General features: G+C 37.0%; 1 protein-coding gene across 8 annotated transcripts in view; it reads left to right on the plus strand.

Annotated features, from left to right (window-relative positions):
* LOC135219353 (doublesex- and mab-3-related transcription factor 1-like) overlaps positions 1–17,500 on the plus strand; it is a 409,902-nt gene that overhangs the window by 177,321 nt on the left and 215,081 nt on the right. The window contains exon 1 of one of the 8 annotated variants that reach the window (XM_064256040.1): positions 4,276–4,550. The exons of 6 other annotated variants lie outside the window; for them this stretch is intronic. The gene's annotated coding sequence lies outside the window, so the exon portion shown is untranslated. Of the gene's footprint in view, positions 1–4,275; positions 4,551–8,431; positions 8,452–17,500 lie in introns of those variants that run through there. One more of the 8 variants, XM_064256041.1, reaches the window with a different exon arrangement.

Consider the following 17,500-nt stretch of genomic DNA (forward strand, 5'->3'; position numbering starts at 1 on the left):
CGTCGAGAAACCAATTGGCACCTCAGCTGGAAATAAATCTAGCTAGGTTAGCTCACCCTTCTCAGAAGAATAAATTTATCTACATGATTTCCCACGTAAAATTGTCATACACAATCCGAACAGATTCTTCAAAACTCAAGCACTAGAACCTTCACATAATACGGATTGTAAGTTCTTGTTCAGTGCGATCATTTTTCTTTTACAGACAGTCATCGCTATTTTTCTAGAGATTGGATAGGTAAAGGAAGACGTAAACTAAGTTTCTAGGCGAAGGAAAACAAAACAGATTAATTAATTCCAACAAACTAATTCCTAGACGCTGAGGATATATCATTGTCGATTCAAAAGTCAACTCGTTCCGTTATAGATACCCTGACCTCCTACACTGCTGGAAATATTTCCACTGGTTATGACCAATAATTGGCATTTAACCCACCTCCAAGAGAAAGAGAATTATACGATTTAGAGAAAAAGACGAGGAGGAAATGAATTTAAAAATATCAAACTGAAATGTTTCAGTTCAAGTTTGATGACCTTTCTTTCAAAAAAAAAAAAAGGAAGTAGTCCTTTGGGAAATTCATTTGAACATCTTTGGTAGATGAATAGAACTCTAAATGTTGACTGTTCGGAGTGGCTGAGTGGCAGTGCCAAAGAGTTCTTCATTTGAATTGTGGTTAGAAGTAATATGGTAGGACTGCTCGATATGTGGATGGACATGAAAGTCAAAGAATGTCTAAATTTACTAAATTTGTCTACAATTAATATGTGTTGCGCAAAGTAGCAAATATAGTACTGTATCATTCCTCGACTCTGGGGCCACGGCTGTTGCAAGCGTTACACAACACTATAGGCCATTGCATCTCAATATTGATTTTGGATTTTTGCTTACCCGGGGAGTATGCCTACAAACTTCTTTGTTTTTGTTGTTGTTGTTCTTGCTGTTGTTCTTGTTAGGGAGTGGGGTAGGAATGCCCTATAGAAAAGCCTAAAAAGGTCAGAAAAAGGTGTTTCACGTTGAGTTAAAGATACCGGAATTTTAGGATAGGATATTTATGATTAGTTTTATTCATTAGAATGGAAATGTAGAAAAAAATAATAGTGTGCATGTTAAACAGTACAGAACAATTACTTCTAATAAAATATAGCGCATTAATCTTAATTTTCCTTGGTGAAACAACGCTCTATTTGACCGTAGATTTTAAGCATGCACCCGAGTAAGCTGGAGGTCGGATCACGCCTTCTTAATATTAACAATACTCCTGTTTTATTTAGTCCCTTGACATTAATCCAAATACCGAGGTAATAAAGGTTGCTGACACAGATTCCTTCAATTCTGAGGTGGATATATTTGGCATTCATCAAAGTATGGGGTCATGTCGTTCATGATCAAAACACACTGAACGACTGATGCTTCTCAGAGAATTTGAATGCAACAACTCAATGAGGTGGCTTTTTCTGTCCGCCCTCAGATCTTAAAAACTACTGTGGCTAGAAGGCTGCAAATTGGTGTGTTGATCATGCACCCTCTAATCATCAAACATTCCAAATTGCAGCCAGCAGTTTTTTTTTTACTTTATTTATGGTTAAAGTTAGCAATGATCTTACGGCTGGCACCCGTAACAGGCCCTCCACCGGGCCGTGGCTGAAAGTTACATGGACCGCGGCTGAGAGTTTCATGGGCTGTGACTGAGAGTTTCATACAACATCATACGCAGTACAGAAAACTCGATTGTGCCGAAGAAACTTCACCGCATTTTATAATTTAATTTTTTTTTTTTTTTTTTTTTAAAGGACTTGGTTAGATTTGCATGTGGCCAAAGGTTCGATTATTGACTTTTGGTGGTAAAAACAAAACATTAAAAAACAAAAGTATATTTTCGGAGGCTTTAACACCCAAACAGTCGCCCAAGTAAAAATAAATGTCTTATAAAAAAAACCAAGAAAGTTAGCTTAAGTGAAACTGACTGGTGTCTGGCAAAACTTGAAGTGACGCCCCAGTGTGTGTGTTTTTTTTTACGTAGAATATATAGCCACGTCCTAAATACTGAAGTTAAATAATAGATATTCACAAATGGAGACAATAATGCCGGCATAGATAAAAAAATATATATATTAACCAAAACGTGGGAACAGTAATGGCGCAACCTTCCCATAAAATCAAGCCGTCACGGATCTCCAGCTTACTCGGGACACGTGCAAGATCTTCCACTGACGCATAAGTTGCAAACATGATATTCCTAACATAACATAAAATAGTTTTCTTAATTAATACTCCTATTCTCAGTTATAATGGGAAACACAAAATAACTGAACAGAAATATAGCCTCTAAATTCAATACATTATAATATATGGAACAGATACAGTACAAAAAAAAAAAATACATACATTACATACATACATACACACACACACACACACACACACACAAAAAACACACACATATATATATATATATATATATATATATATATATATATATATATATAAATCTTACTAGAAATAATTTTTCTGCACTGTCTAATATGCACATTATCAGTTTTTTTTACATTTTCTTTCTAATAAATAAATCCTAAAATTCCTGTATCTTTAACTCAACGCGAGACCTTTTTCAGGCCTTTTTATACCTTTCTTACAACCCCAACAACAACAACAACAACAACGACAGTTTGCAGGATTACTCCCCGAGTAAGCGAAAATTCCCGGAGCTTCAGAGCCATGAATAGTTACCTGAAGTAATATTCACAAAATAAATTACTGAAATCAAATAATGAAGACACATTTGTTTTAGTCATAAGTGTGATACCTTACTATATTTACCTTAAGGGTTTTGCAATGATTCACAAGGACAAATATGCTTCATATTCAAATAAGGGGTGATTTACTTATAGTCAAATTACATAATCTGGATGACATATTATGATTCACACTAAACCTTGTACAGAAGGGCCATTTTTTTTTTTTATTTATTTACTAATTTACGCAAATCCCACACGAGTTATCGGGTAAATCTCTCTTTTGAAGACTAATCGCAACATAACAGACAATTTTGACGTCTTTTGATGTCACCGAATAAATAACAGAACACTCACAACTCATCGCTTATGTGAAGAATGAACTTGTGAAAGGTGGAACTGAAAACTGAATGGACTTGGAATTTTCACATTTTTCTCTATAAAATAGACCCTCATAATAAGGGACAAAGGAGAGAGAGAGAGAGAGAGAGAGAGAGAGAGAGAGGGGGTGGGGGAGGGATTTAACAACCTTCTCAATTAAGTAGACCCTCATAATAAGGGGCAAAGGAGAGCGAGAGAGAGAGAGAGAGAGAGAGAGAGAGAGAGAGAGAGAGAGAGATTTAACAATCTTCTCAATAAAATAGACTCTCATAACAAGAGGCAAAGGAGAGAGAGAGAGAGAGAGAGAGAGAGAGAGAGAGAGAGAGAGAGAGAGCGGTTGTCATGGGCAAGATTGATGAGAGAGAGAAACAGCATTACTTGCAGATTACGAAACAGGGCGAGAGGAGGAAGATCTGCGTAAAGGATTGAAAATCCTTCGTCAGCTACATCTCAGAATGCAACTTTCTTCATGATACGCAGAAAATGATCGTTTTTATTTTCATTATTTTTTCCTTTCCTCCTGACGCGTAGAAGTCCCAGAAGTGCTTCGAAGAAATCAAGGCTGAAATAAACATGACAACACGCGAGCGCGCATGCAAGCAGCCGCACTAAGCTTGAAAGCATGATCCTGAGCAGGCGCATGAGTCAGTTTGGGATCTCAAATGTGGATAAGATGAAGAATTGGAAACTTGAGAGAGAGAGAGAGAGAGAGAGAGAGAGAGAGAGAGAAAGGATACTATCAGAGAACGGAAATAAACACGTTTCAAAGGAAAAGTTCAGCAACCAAAAGGTAGCAGCAATACCGGAGAGATTATGTTCAATAGAAATTGACATCTGCAAACTCCACGGGCGCTATTTTATTGACCGTCTTTAACGCCAGCATTGTTTTTTCTGCTGATTGGGAAAAAAAAAAATGGAAAAAGCAATCACACTCGAATAAGGAATGAGAACCGAGACGCACCTCGCTTCCTTCCACGCCCTTACTCAGTGCGGTAGCATCACAGGGATCCCAGACTCTTAACACGTACAAATATCCACCAGTGGGAGAGAAAACCGGGAAATTCATATCCTACGCTATAATCAGACGAACAGGAAGCAGACGTAGACGAAAAATTCCTTCTAAACTGCCCATTACTCGAAGGAGCCTCTCGGGAGGCAGCAGGTGGAGTCCGCATTGACAAAATTGGTCAGACCACTCGCTACTGCATACGTGTTCCTTTGAGCGCGCTACACCCACCCCATATTTCGGACGGCGATTAACGTGACGCTGACGTTCATAAACGTCAGGAACACCGTGGAAATAGGTCACGCTTGCTGTCGTCCTCAATGCGTGTCCTCGCGGTTGAAAGTGCGTCGAGTTCTTTCAGTAGTTTCCGTAGCTTGCGTGTGATGGCGGGAGAGGGACTTTCTTCCAACTCTTCGTCACGCAGAAACTGGTAAGGCGTCATTCATTTGTTTTTCTGAACTTTATGTGGCATCAGCTATGAATTTTATCGACTTGAACGACGACGCGATGAGCGACTAATCATTTCTAATACGAAATAAGACTCTTGCGTCCGGTATATAACACTACGTATATATGGTACCCTTGAAATGACCAGAAATCGAAATCTGCTTTCTGTCAACTCTGCCTGGCAAGATGTTTTGCATTCCAAGAATGACTGTAACTTTCATCTGCTCTCTTATCTAATTCATTACACTTCGTAATTATATTCCTTTAAGACAAAAGATATTGATCATAATTATAATTTACTTTTTTTGTACTCACAGTATTGAGCAAATACTTCCCATGGAAGACAAATGTAAAGGTGTTGTTACATGAAGGAACAGAACCAGTAGGATTAAAGTGTTTATTCTTCCTCCCCCACAAAATACATCGTAAGATTACAAGGTGGAAATGATGCAATAGTGATAACAAAGCTAATGGGGATAAGGCTGAAGGAGAAGACTAATAAAAGAAACTAGGATACATTCGCTCAACACCAAAAATATAAAATGAATTCACTTTATTATTTTCGTGATTTACGAAAAATATGGCATTAATGTCCCATGCTTCAGATATTGCATCACACAGCTGGAATTGGGCCTCCTCTTCCTCTCCTGAATGCTGAAGCTGGATTTGGTCGAAGTAGCGAGTCTTCGAACGACCGTCATTATGAGGACGTACTGCATAGTAGAGCATTTTCTGCAAGCTCTGCTTCAGCCAGGTTCCTTCCCAGAGCGTCTTTAGCATCTGAATCTCGAGAAGTATCGCTTGCTACTTGCTACGCAGACAGGGTATGTTGTCACTCGTTCCTTTCGTAGAAAACACGTGGAATGTCCTCCCTGGTTGTGACGCTGCTGCTCAGATCCTTATAAGTGTAGATCGGGAACATATACCAACAAGTAAAAAATGCGCCGAAGTTTCTTCGGTGTCATCGAGTTTTCTGTACACCGTATAATGGTGTATGAAACTCTCAGCCGCGTCCTATGAAACTTTCAGCCAAAACCTGGTGGTGGCCTCTTATTGGCACGAATAGCAGTGCCTCTAAAATCATGGCTAACTTTAACATTAAATACAATCAAAACTAATTAGGCTAGAGGGCTGCAAATCGGTATGTTTCATGAGTGGAGGGTGTATGCTTAATATACCTATTTGTAGCCCTCTAGCCTCAGAAGTTTTTAAGATCTGAGGGTGGATACAAAACATGCGGACGGACAGTCAAATAGCTGTCTCAACAGTTTTCTTTTACAGAACACTAACAAGTTTGTGTTGACACTAGGATACTTTGACGGGAAATTATTTCCTTCAGAATCTGCAAGACTCTGATGGCCATTGTCAGGTGATCAGCAAGTTGGCATTTGCATGCGGACGGTAGTGCCATCTAGTGTGCCAACTGACAGGCTAGTAACAATGAAATACCCAAGACTTTTCAATATCCCGGACTGTGAAGATTTTGATAACACATCCTTCCGCACAAGGAAAGACTTGTTCGCCTAATCTTTTATAAATAAATAAATATATATATATATATATATATATATATATATATATATAATATATATATATATATATATATGTAGTACACACCACACACACCACACACACACACACATATATATATATATATATATATACATCACATATATTATATAATATAAATATATAGTATATATATTATATATATATATATATATATATATATATATATATATATTATATATATATATATATATATATTAAATATATATATATATATATATAGGTATTATATATATATATATATATATTTTATATAGCATTCACTCCGCAAGCCAGTGGCAAATTTTACTTCTCCTTTGCTCATGCATTGCTCATTTGTAACAGCAACAATACCAAGAAAGACGTCAGTTATAAACGGTTATTATCATTATTATAATCAAATTCACGACACCCCTTACAAGGTTGCATATTCCTCAATAAAAAAAAAAGATTCTCAATTCCCATTCACGCGTGAATGTGGATAAGAGAAAAAGAGTAATGCAGACAGCACCGGAGTCGAATTTCTTTCAAAAGTTAACATGAACACGTTCTGGTACCCAAACATTAAAACACAAACTTGCAAATCAGTGTTGAACGCAATGTCCACGACACGCTACAGCTCATAATAAGTAAGAATTAGATTGAGACAAAAAAAGTGTATCATAACACCACAATAACCCGACGCCCGATTGCATGCACGGGACGCGAATCGGAAACACGGGACCGACCGAATGCATATTTTTGCTTGGACTCGTAGCAAGGAGATTTTTTCCCAGCTTCATTTTTCTTTCTCTTTTCCATTGACGAATAGTAATCACAGTCCGGTGTTACACCAGGAATTGTTCTGAGGCTTCCAAAGACTATGATTACCCTTTCGGTCCTGGAATTAAGGGCGTTGATTTCATTCACCTTTTACCGGAGTCATAACTGCAATTTCAGTACGTTAGGTTTCCCTATATATATATATATATATATATATATATATATATATATATATATATATATAATATATATATATATATATATATATATATATATATATATATATATATATATATATATATATATATATATATATATATATATATATATTATATATATATATATATATATATATATATATATATATATATATATATATATATATATATCAGCGCGAGGGTGGACCAAGGAAACTTTCTAACTTCAATATAATTCTTTATTTCCTACGTTTCGTAATAACTTCATTACGTCATCGGGGAATCTGTTAAATAATGAATAAAATTACTTGAAAAATTGCTCTAAAAATCTAAAAATTTATCATAATATATATATATATATATTAATATATATAATATAATATATTATAAATAAAATATATTATTTATTTATTCATTTACACACACACACACGCACAATTATATATATATATATATATATATATATATATATATATATATATATATATATATATATATATGTATATATATATGTATATATATATATATATATATATATATATATATGATTATATATATATATATATATATATATATATAGTCATAAAACTGGAGGAAGGAATGAAAGAAGTCGACCGCGCGCTTTCGTGTATTTTTTACGCCTCCCCAGGGTCAAGTGATACAAAAATTCATTATTTGTTACAAAGACACATCTGTGGCAGCAATACATAAACATGAAAACTATTTTACTACTATTTAAAAACGAACTGTCTAAAATTGTTGTTTACAAGTAGTTCATCCAGTTTGTACAGCCTGGGGCTGCTGCTGATCAAATCTACACGATTTTTCTTTATTATACATGATTCGACAATATTTTGTATTGTGATGTCTTTACAGAACATGATCTCTTTCGCTTCTTTCCAGTTCATAGTGTAGTTGCACTCATTCATATGTTGAAACAAACTACTTGCATTATTCCCCGTTCTGACATCATATTTATGCTTTTTTAATCTTGTTTCAAGATCCTTTCCACTTTGTCCCACGTACATTTTATTACACTGATTGCAAGGGATCTCATATATGCAGCCAGTCTTCTGTAGAGGGAAATTCCTGATTGATAAATTCTTAAGAACATAGTTCTTAAAAATGACATAAACATTGATAGGTCTCAACAGCCCAGCGACGGCCACAAACTGTTTACAGTATGGTAAAACAAGGAGGTTTTCCACATTAAAATAACTCTTACGACCAACTTCATAAAATGTTTTTCTTGCTTTACAGAAAGCCCTGTCAATAAAATCACAAGGATACCTAAGATTTGTTGCAATGTCTCGGACCTTAAAAACATAGACGAAAATACCATCATCTTCGCTCTCGGATGATGGTTAGAATAAAAATGTATGTAAAAATCTACATTTGTAGACTTCCTGTACGCAGAAAATCTAAAATTTGTATCATTCCTCAAAATTAAACCATCTAAAAACGCCAACTTGTTATCTACTTCAGTTTCCAAGGTACATTTTATAGAAGGTACTAGGGTATTTAATGCTGTTAGGAAGCTCTCTTCATTTTTGCCAACAGGCCAAGCACAAAATATATCATCAACGTACCTAACCCATAGGATACCTTTAGGAAGTATCCTTGGTAAGTACTTACTTTCAAGAAACTTCATGTAAAGGTTACTAAGTAATGGAGATAACGGATTGCCCATTGCCATGCCAAACTTTTGTTCATAATACTTTTCTCCAAACATAAATTTACAACCTCTAACACACTATTCTATCAGCTTAATCATAGAGGGCCTGTCCGAAGAGAAAGTATATTTTTCCATTTCTTCCTTCATAAATTCAAGTAGTTCATCCACAGGTACTACCTTTGTAAACAATGAGCTGACGTCAAAACTGATTAACTTGAAATCATAATTAAAATTAAACCTTCTTAACCTATCTATGAAATCCACATTATTTTTCACGGACACACCTGATATGTTACCAAGCATTGGAGACAATTCGTTAACAAGCCACTTCGATAATCTATAAGTGCAAGAGCGTACCGAACTTATAATGGGTCTAACAGGATTATTTTCCTTGTGAGTTTTGATAACTCTATATAAATATGAAAGAGTTGGATTTACAGTAATGAACTTTTGTAATAATTCCTTATGGATTTTCAGAATACTCTTGATGGTTTCGTTGAAATGAGCATCGACATTATCTAAAGGATTGTTTCTTATTCCTGTGTAGGTTTCTTGGTCTGAGAGTAATTCTAACATTTTATTATTATAGTCGACCTTGTTCATGATGACCAATGTGTTCGATTTATCAGCTCTAGTAATATGTAAATCTTGATCTTTTTCAGTATTCTATATGCATTTAAGAACCTTACAGGAATATTCGCGGGTGATTAGAAATTGGCGATCCCATACACAACACCCTTACACATACTGATTTCTTCTGATGTAATGTTACCATACTTTTCAAGCTTACAAAATGCATTTTCAATTTCAAGCCAATCTGTATTTGTTTTAATGGAGAAATTTATTCCATATCCTAAGGCTACTAAGGTGGTGCTGTCCAAAGCTTTATTAGATATGTTACAAACGAAATCATTATGAGCATTTGTTGTCCAATTACTTTGCTGAATTAATCTTTACGACTATATGAAAATTCGTCAATATATATATATATATATATATATATATATATAATGTCTTAGTTTATATACATACATACATACATACATATATATATATATATATATATATATATATATATATATATATATATATATATATATATATATATAATATGCATGTATGTATATAACCATCCTGGTGATAGGTAGCACTCTAAATTACCAAGTGAGAGGCCCTGGGTTCAACCCTTTGTTGTTTTGGTGACCTTAGAAATGAGGTACCTGAGAGTTAAAAAAAGTGCGGCGGTTACAGCCGGGCCTAAAAATGCTATGGGGGAAGCAAACATCTCAAAAACCCGTCGAGAACAAGAAGGCCAACCCCTTCTGGTATCACCATTCCAAGAGAAAACCGAGGATGATGACAAGAAACATATAAACCTTTACTTGCTGGTCCGCTGGTATTGGGGTTAGTGTCGTGGCATGCCACTCTGATGTCGCGAGTTCGAGATTTCTCCCACCAGGATAATGAGAAATCACTGGCTCTGTATCATGATCGCTACCTGTTACAATGTGGGGTCTGCGATGTGAAGTTTAAACCAACATTATTTGGACGTTTGAATTTCATGTCAGTGTCCTTTTGGTGTGCTTGTTCCGTGTGAATAGGTTTCATCTAATAATAATAATAATAATAATAATAATAATAATAATAATAATACTAATAATAATAATAATAATACAGATGTGAGCTATACAAATTCAAAGGGTGGCTCGTCCCACGGTGATTTTTGTTCAAAGGTTCATCAGGCAGTGCTGTGTGTGTGTGTGTGGTGTTTTTTTAATACTCCAGAGCCACCCGCTGTTGGGGAAAGGACTGTCCAGGTACCTCGAAAGACATGTCTGTGTCTTAGAAACCCTTTTCCCCTTAGATGAGACGACCTCAGAAAGGTCATCTTTTTTGTTCTTATGTAAGATTTTGTGTACTTAGTCATTCATGCGACGCGCATAAAATTCACACAAACGCAAAACCTAACTGTAAAACAGATATGAACGACCCTACAAGATGTCCAACCTAAAGGTCTTATGCTTTCGCGAGTGGTCTTAAGTATAAACTAAGACATTATCAAGAGACTAAAAAATCACATGAATAACTTTTTATGACGTTTGGGCTTTTACCATTCCCAGTACTAACCGCACTGAAATATACTTCTGAACAAGCATTTGACGCAAACCTTCACGTATGCATGCACGTATTCATGCTGATTTTAAATCATGTTTCGTTGACAAAGTCTTTGTATATGCCTGTATAACTGTTCTAAACTTCTCGTTTGCATACCTCACAGGAAAGAACTTTAAAATCCAAATCCGATTTGAAAGTTGACATTTAAAACATAATCCAAAAGAGTAGGAAAGCAACATATGTATACATAAATATATATGCTTCGACAAAATGTTTTTTTTTTCTTTTACGAGGGCCTTTATTATTGGATGTTACTGACAACAGAATCCCAGGTGACAGCCTGAATAAAGATTTCCCAAGTAGTTTAACAAGGTATATCGGATCCCCCCGATCCGATAGCTTTCTTAGTTGATCTACTGAAAAAAAAAGAAGACCAGCAAGGTGACATTTATTGTACATATGTTCCAGACGTACGATCAGCCGTGGACCATCACACATTCACCGACGGCCCGGCGATGGCCTGTGGTCTTCGCACCAATGGTGCTGCCAGACGCACGATCATGGGTAACTTTAACCTCAAATAAAATAAAAACTACTGAGGAGCCTAGAGGGCTACAATTTGGCATGTTTGATGATTGGAGGGTGGATGATCAAAATACCAATTTGCAGCCCTCTGTCCTCAGTCGGTTTTAAGATCTGAGGACGGACAGAAAAAGTGTAGACGGACAGAGAAATAGCCATCTCAAGAGTTTTCGTATACAGAAAACTAAAAGCTTAAAGCCCATAAGTGCTAAAGATGTTTGAATGCCAAAATGAGAAGTTAGCGTCTTTTACGAACGATCTCTGCTTACGTGAACAGCATATTCACTCAAACAGAGCTATCAACAATACCCCCGAGAGAATCCAGCAGTCTTAATCAATAATGGGCACAAATAGAACGAAAGAGTGTGTTCGAAAGCAATTTAAAAATCTAACATTCAAACTGGCAACGAAAATTAAATGCCGATGAGAAGACTCACAACCCACCATCAGAGAGACAAAATACTGGAATAACTTCCAAGAAGAAACGAGAGCATTAGGAACAAAAATAACTGAGGGCTTAATCTTGCAACTCTCGCGAAGTGCGGCCCTTAGAAACTGAACAATTTCACGTAGAGAAGGAGCAAAAGACTATCTTTGTATGTTATGAATTTACGTGAGCAATGAGGAAAAGGGAGCCCCTCAAACTTTGCTGCGATATCTTTATCCCACTTCAAACTTTGCAACGATATGTATAATGTCCTGGTAACTAAGGTGCCCCCTTCAAACACTCACGACCAAAGACTGGGAAATACGACGGTTATTTCAACAGACTGACTAGTCTGCAATGCGCAGAGATTTAATTCTGTGGACAGAAAAGGGATTGCTTTCTAGTATTTTGAACTATCTTTTCTATGAACAAGGCGTGATCCGACCTTCATCTTACTCGGGCCACATGCTAAAATCTATGGTCAAATAGAAAGTGGTTTCACAAATGAAAATGAAAATAAATACGCTATATCGCCTTGTTCACTTTCATATATTTCACTGGGAGGCCATTTAAACTGACCCTTGGAAAGTTTCTTCGGATTCTTTCTGAACTATATACGTACTAAACTTGCATTTAATGTAGCAGCTTTTAGTTCTCTTTCTCGACGCTAGTAATTACTAGAAGTTCCCCCCTATTCATCTCCCCACATACCTGCCTACCTTTCTCTCTACCAAGAGATAATACAGAACATTTCAAAATTCCGTCCTTTTTTTTTTTTATCTTTTTTTTAATCCAGGAGAAGAAGGGTATTTCACAAGCCGCGGATCGTACCCAGGTACGAAGAAATCCTAATTAGCTTGAAACCTATTTCAAAGACTCGGAGTTCAAAGATTCGAGATTTCTTCGCTTCGGGCCATTCTCGCAAGCCTTACGACAACACCCAGTCTTTGTTTATAAAAACTGCCTGTTAATCAGCCGCCATTCTTCTCAGAAACTTCACGTCTTCGAGTTTCCTCTCGTGGTTGGCATTGTGACACGCACCATGTGAATAGATGTCACGGAAAAAGATGAGACAATATTCAAGAGAAATGAGATCGCCGTCGACAATGACGACCAAAAATCAGAAGCAGTAATAAAAACAATGGCAGATGCAGCAATGGTAACTTTGTTTTGTTTGTATGGTGTTTTGCCGTTGCATGGAACCAGTGGTTATTCGGCAACGGGACCAACGGCTTTATTTGACTTTCGAACCACGTCGAGAGTGAACTTCTATCACAAGAAATACACATCTCTCACTCATCGATGGAATGGCCGAAAATCGTACTCGAGATCACCGAGGTGTGACGCCAACACCATACCAAACCACGCCACTGAGGCTCTAGGAATGGTAACTAGGATGATAATTAGAACTATAAATGATGGCGATGAATAATGCCGTATCTGAGGGTGTTAGTTGTTTTTATTTTTCTGCGAAAGAAAACTATTGAGATAGCTTTTTCTGTCCGCTCTCATATCTTAAAACTACTGAGGCTAGAGGGCTGCAAATTGATATGTTGATCGTCCACCCTCCAATCATCTATCATACCAAATTGCAGCCATCTAGTCCCAGTAGTTTATATTTTACTTACGGTTACAGATAGCCATTACGGTGTGTCTGACAATGATATAGGCCAGGCCACCACCGGGCCGTGGCCGAATGTTTCATGGGCCGCGGCTCACACCGCGTTATACGAGACCATCGAAAGATAGACCTGTTTTCGGTGGCCTTGATTATATGTTGTAGCTGCTATACAGAAAACTCGATCGCGCTGAAGAAACCTTTGTTTTGTTTTCCTGACATCAACTTGAAATTAGACCTTGTACGATCACTAATGACGCCAAGTCAGAAAAGAGTGTGAGTGGCGCCTCCACTCACCACAGCAACGCGAACCCAAGAGCAGCTCTCACAGACAAATATCGCTTGGCTATAAACCACCCGCTACGGAGCAGGGTTGGAGCAATGGTAATTTAATTGAAATATAATTAATGACAGAATTTCGTGTAATTGTAATTAATATCGTAACTGAAAAATGTAATTTAACTGAATTGGAATTAACTACAGAATTTCGTGCAATTGTGATCGTTATTGACAAGGAAATGGCAGTCATTGTAAGTTGCCAGAAATGTAATAGATTACAGAATTTCGTATAATTGTAATCGTAAACGCAATTGAAAATGAAATTATATTAAGTCGTTGTAATTTAATTAATTACAGGAGCAGGTAATTTGTAATTTAATTGTAATTATAAAACCGAAGTGGTATAGTCAGGTGACCTGAACTGGACGGCATAATCAAAGTGTTTCACAACTAGCGGTAATAAACACTGCTTTAATGTAACCTCTGCTCTTCTGTCACTTACACTTGTTGAAGCAGATTAGCAAACCACATCAGCTCGACTTGCTCCCCTCAACACACTGTTTCCTGCACCAAAGATGAGCGTTGACTCTCGCACCCAAATACCTTGTGATTATAACTGTAATTGTAACTGAGTTTGTTGTTAAGTAATTGTAACTGTAATGTCATTGCTATTTCCAAATGCACTCATAATTGTAATTGTGATTTACATTTTTGGAAAGTGATTGTAACTGTGATTGGTTTCTTCAAGTGTAATGACTCCAACCCTTGAACGGAGCTGCCGGAGTTCTTTCAGTAAAAGTTGTCACAGCAGGAAAACCTCAAAGCAGTTGCACTCTGGATCAATTGTTAGGGGAGGCTGGGAAGTCAGATGGAAGAGAGAGAAGATGAAAGGAGGTGCAGTAAAAGGAACGAAAGGCGTTGGAGCTAAGGGCCGAAGGAACGCAGTAAAGAACCTTGATTAATTTATGCCTACAGTGCACCGCATGAGGTGCGCTGCCAGTGCTAGCCCCCTACGTGGAATAAAAGTAATGTGGGGTGGGCTATTAAATTTGAATAAGTTTAAAAACAGAAAAGAAGTTAAAATACGGTTCTAGGTATCATGGCTCCCAGAACTTTGACCCCGGTCATTTCACTCCCGGCAAATTGAAACTTTTGTTTAACACCCCCCGGTGATTTAAACACCAAAGTGAACAAATACTATTATTTATGAAGCATAACTTTTTCGAAATATCGTAAACGAATTACCTTTCGTAGGATATGGAAATCACATAATTTGATTGTTAAATAAGTTGAAGGCTTAGGTTACATTTTTTCCATCCAAGCTTTTCAGTAACATTTACCTCCGGGCAGTATAGACATTTTTTATAATAGTGTCTCGTCCCATTCATAGTCAACGTGGAGGAAACAAACTCGCAAATGACTTATAACACATTTGCGAAGGACCGAAAACGCAAGCACGACCACATACTTAACTTCGTACTTCCAATCAATTTTTGATCCATCAGCGTTCGTTTTCTGTCTTTCGTAATTCTGATTTAAGTCATCCAAAGCTATTTAAAAATAATATGCTTCCTAAATAAGCTGTTCGTTTATTTTCTGGTGTTGAATTACCGGGTGTTAAAGAAACCGGATCTCACTTTACCAGAAGTCAAAATATATACCAGGATAAAAAATATCCAGGAGTCTACATATACCGGCCACCTCTGACATTTCGCAGAATAATTTAGTGGTATACTAGAGAAGAGGAAGGTGAAGCGGCTTTTCCACCATGAGTTGTGATTTTTCCGGCACGTTCTTCTCCGAGAGAGGAATTTAAATCAGTATCAGCGAATTCTGAAGTATCTATCTGCTTCATGACCTGGCAACTACTGCAAGTCCACATGTTGCGTGAGAAATAAGACGTTGTCTGTTATTTAAGAAAACGTATTATCCTTATGTGTGAGAATACTTGGAATAATTATTGTCTTCCTAAAGAAAAAGACTGCTTTCTGGTGATCAGTCAGCAGCCCATCCCTTCATTAATATCATCTCGGTAAAATCATGGGAATGAGCTCATTTAAGTGGTATATGGAATGGAATGGAATATAGAGGTTTAGGTCAAAGGCCAGGCACTGGAACCTATGAGGTCATTCAGCCATGGCAAGGAAATTCAGAGTAGGAAGGTTTGTAAGGTGTCACAGTAGGAGAACCTCACAGCAGTTGCGCTACGAAATCATTGATAGGAGAGGGTGGATAACAAGATGGAACAAAGATAATATAATGGAGGTACAGTAAAAGGAAGGAAAGGGGTTGCTGCTAGGGTAGGGGTCGAGGGGACGCTGGAAAGAATCTTTAATAATGCCTACAGTGCATCTCGTGAGGTGTAATGACGGCATACGGGGTATCAGAAAAAAAAAAAAAATCTGAAATGCCTTGTTTTTCTTCTGGAACATGTTTGCTAACACAGATTTGTTAGTTCACTTGTGACAATGATGTAGTACTGCAGATGCCACAATAAGGAATATTTTATCAAACGTAGAGGGTACTATTTGGAGACGCGGTGTACATTTAAGTGTCGATGATGGTGAATCGAAGAGAATAATTTGTACTTCTATAAAAGTGTTTACCTGGCACTACAGAATTCATGTACAAGTAAATCAAATAAAGTATGAAATATGATAAGGGTAGTATTCTTAATCTCACCCTCTTTGCAATGGTCATTAGTTGCATTGCAAAGGTTATTCCTGCAAAACTAGCGCATATAATATTTGTAGGTGACCTTTCATCTCCTCTCAATGCACCATTGCCAGCGTAAATGCTTCACCTTGCTGCTAATGAAGAGGAAAACTGAAAGAAATGCATAGTGGAACGGTATGGTAAAAATAGTAGTTGTTCATTCTCGTTTAACTGACTATTGGGCTTCTCACCTTGCTGATTTGAAGGCGCTTTTACCACTCATTCTATGTAACTCAGCTTCCCTCAACGATATCTACAACTTCTACATAGTTTTCTTCTAGTCAATACTTTCTCCCAGTTTCCTCTGGAAACCTACTGTTTCGATTCTCTTACTATCCATATCAACTCTGCTGCTTCTTACAGATTCCCCTTTAACATCATAACCTTTCTGTTGCTCTCATGTTTTCACTCAGCTCTGCCATCTTGCAACCCATTTCAGATTCTTTCACTGGTCAATATCCTCGATCAGTGTTCTGTCAACAATCAGTTCTGTATCATCCATGAACATAACCGTTGCACACTCCATCCGTGGCCTTTTTTCTTCTCATGCAATTTACCACCTTCGGCTGCTGTCCTTCACCTGGCCCCTCGCATTACTATATCCACAGAAAGATTAAATACCTATTTTCAAAGTGGAACATCCACTCTCCCTTTTCCTAACTAGTTTGTTTCATTCCATCATAATTCTTTTTAGCAATATTACCCACCACCCATTACTATTATCATGCCCTCCTTCCACTCTCCTAAAATCACAAGCACTTTTCGCAGAAACTTTGTTCCATTTTGAAACATAAACACATTTCTTACAAGTCTTCAGTCCTTAGATTTCAAAGTCTTTTCGTCTGCTTTCTGATTACATGCTCTCCTCAGTCCAACACTGCCAAAACCACCTTTGTGGATCACCCATAAAGTTGCATTTCCATCCCTTACTCTCCACCCTAAACTCCCAACTATCTTAACTTCATCTTCAACTCAATAATGAACATTTACATCTCCAGCTACTTACTCTCTTCAC

The sequence above is a fragment of the Macrobrachium nipponense genome, chromosome 1 (genome assembly GCF_015104395.2).
Source record: "Macrobrachium nipponense isolate FS-2020 chromosome 1, ASM1510439v2, whole genome shotgun sequence".
Lineage (NCBI taxonomy): Eukaryota > Metazoa > Arthropoda > Malacostraca > Decapoda > Palaemonidae > Macrobrachium > Macrobrachium nipponense.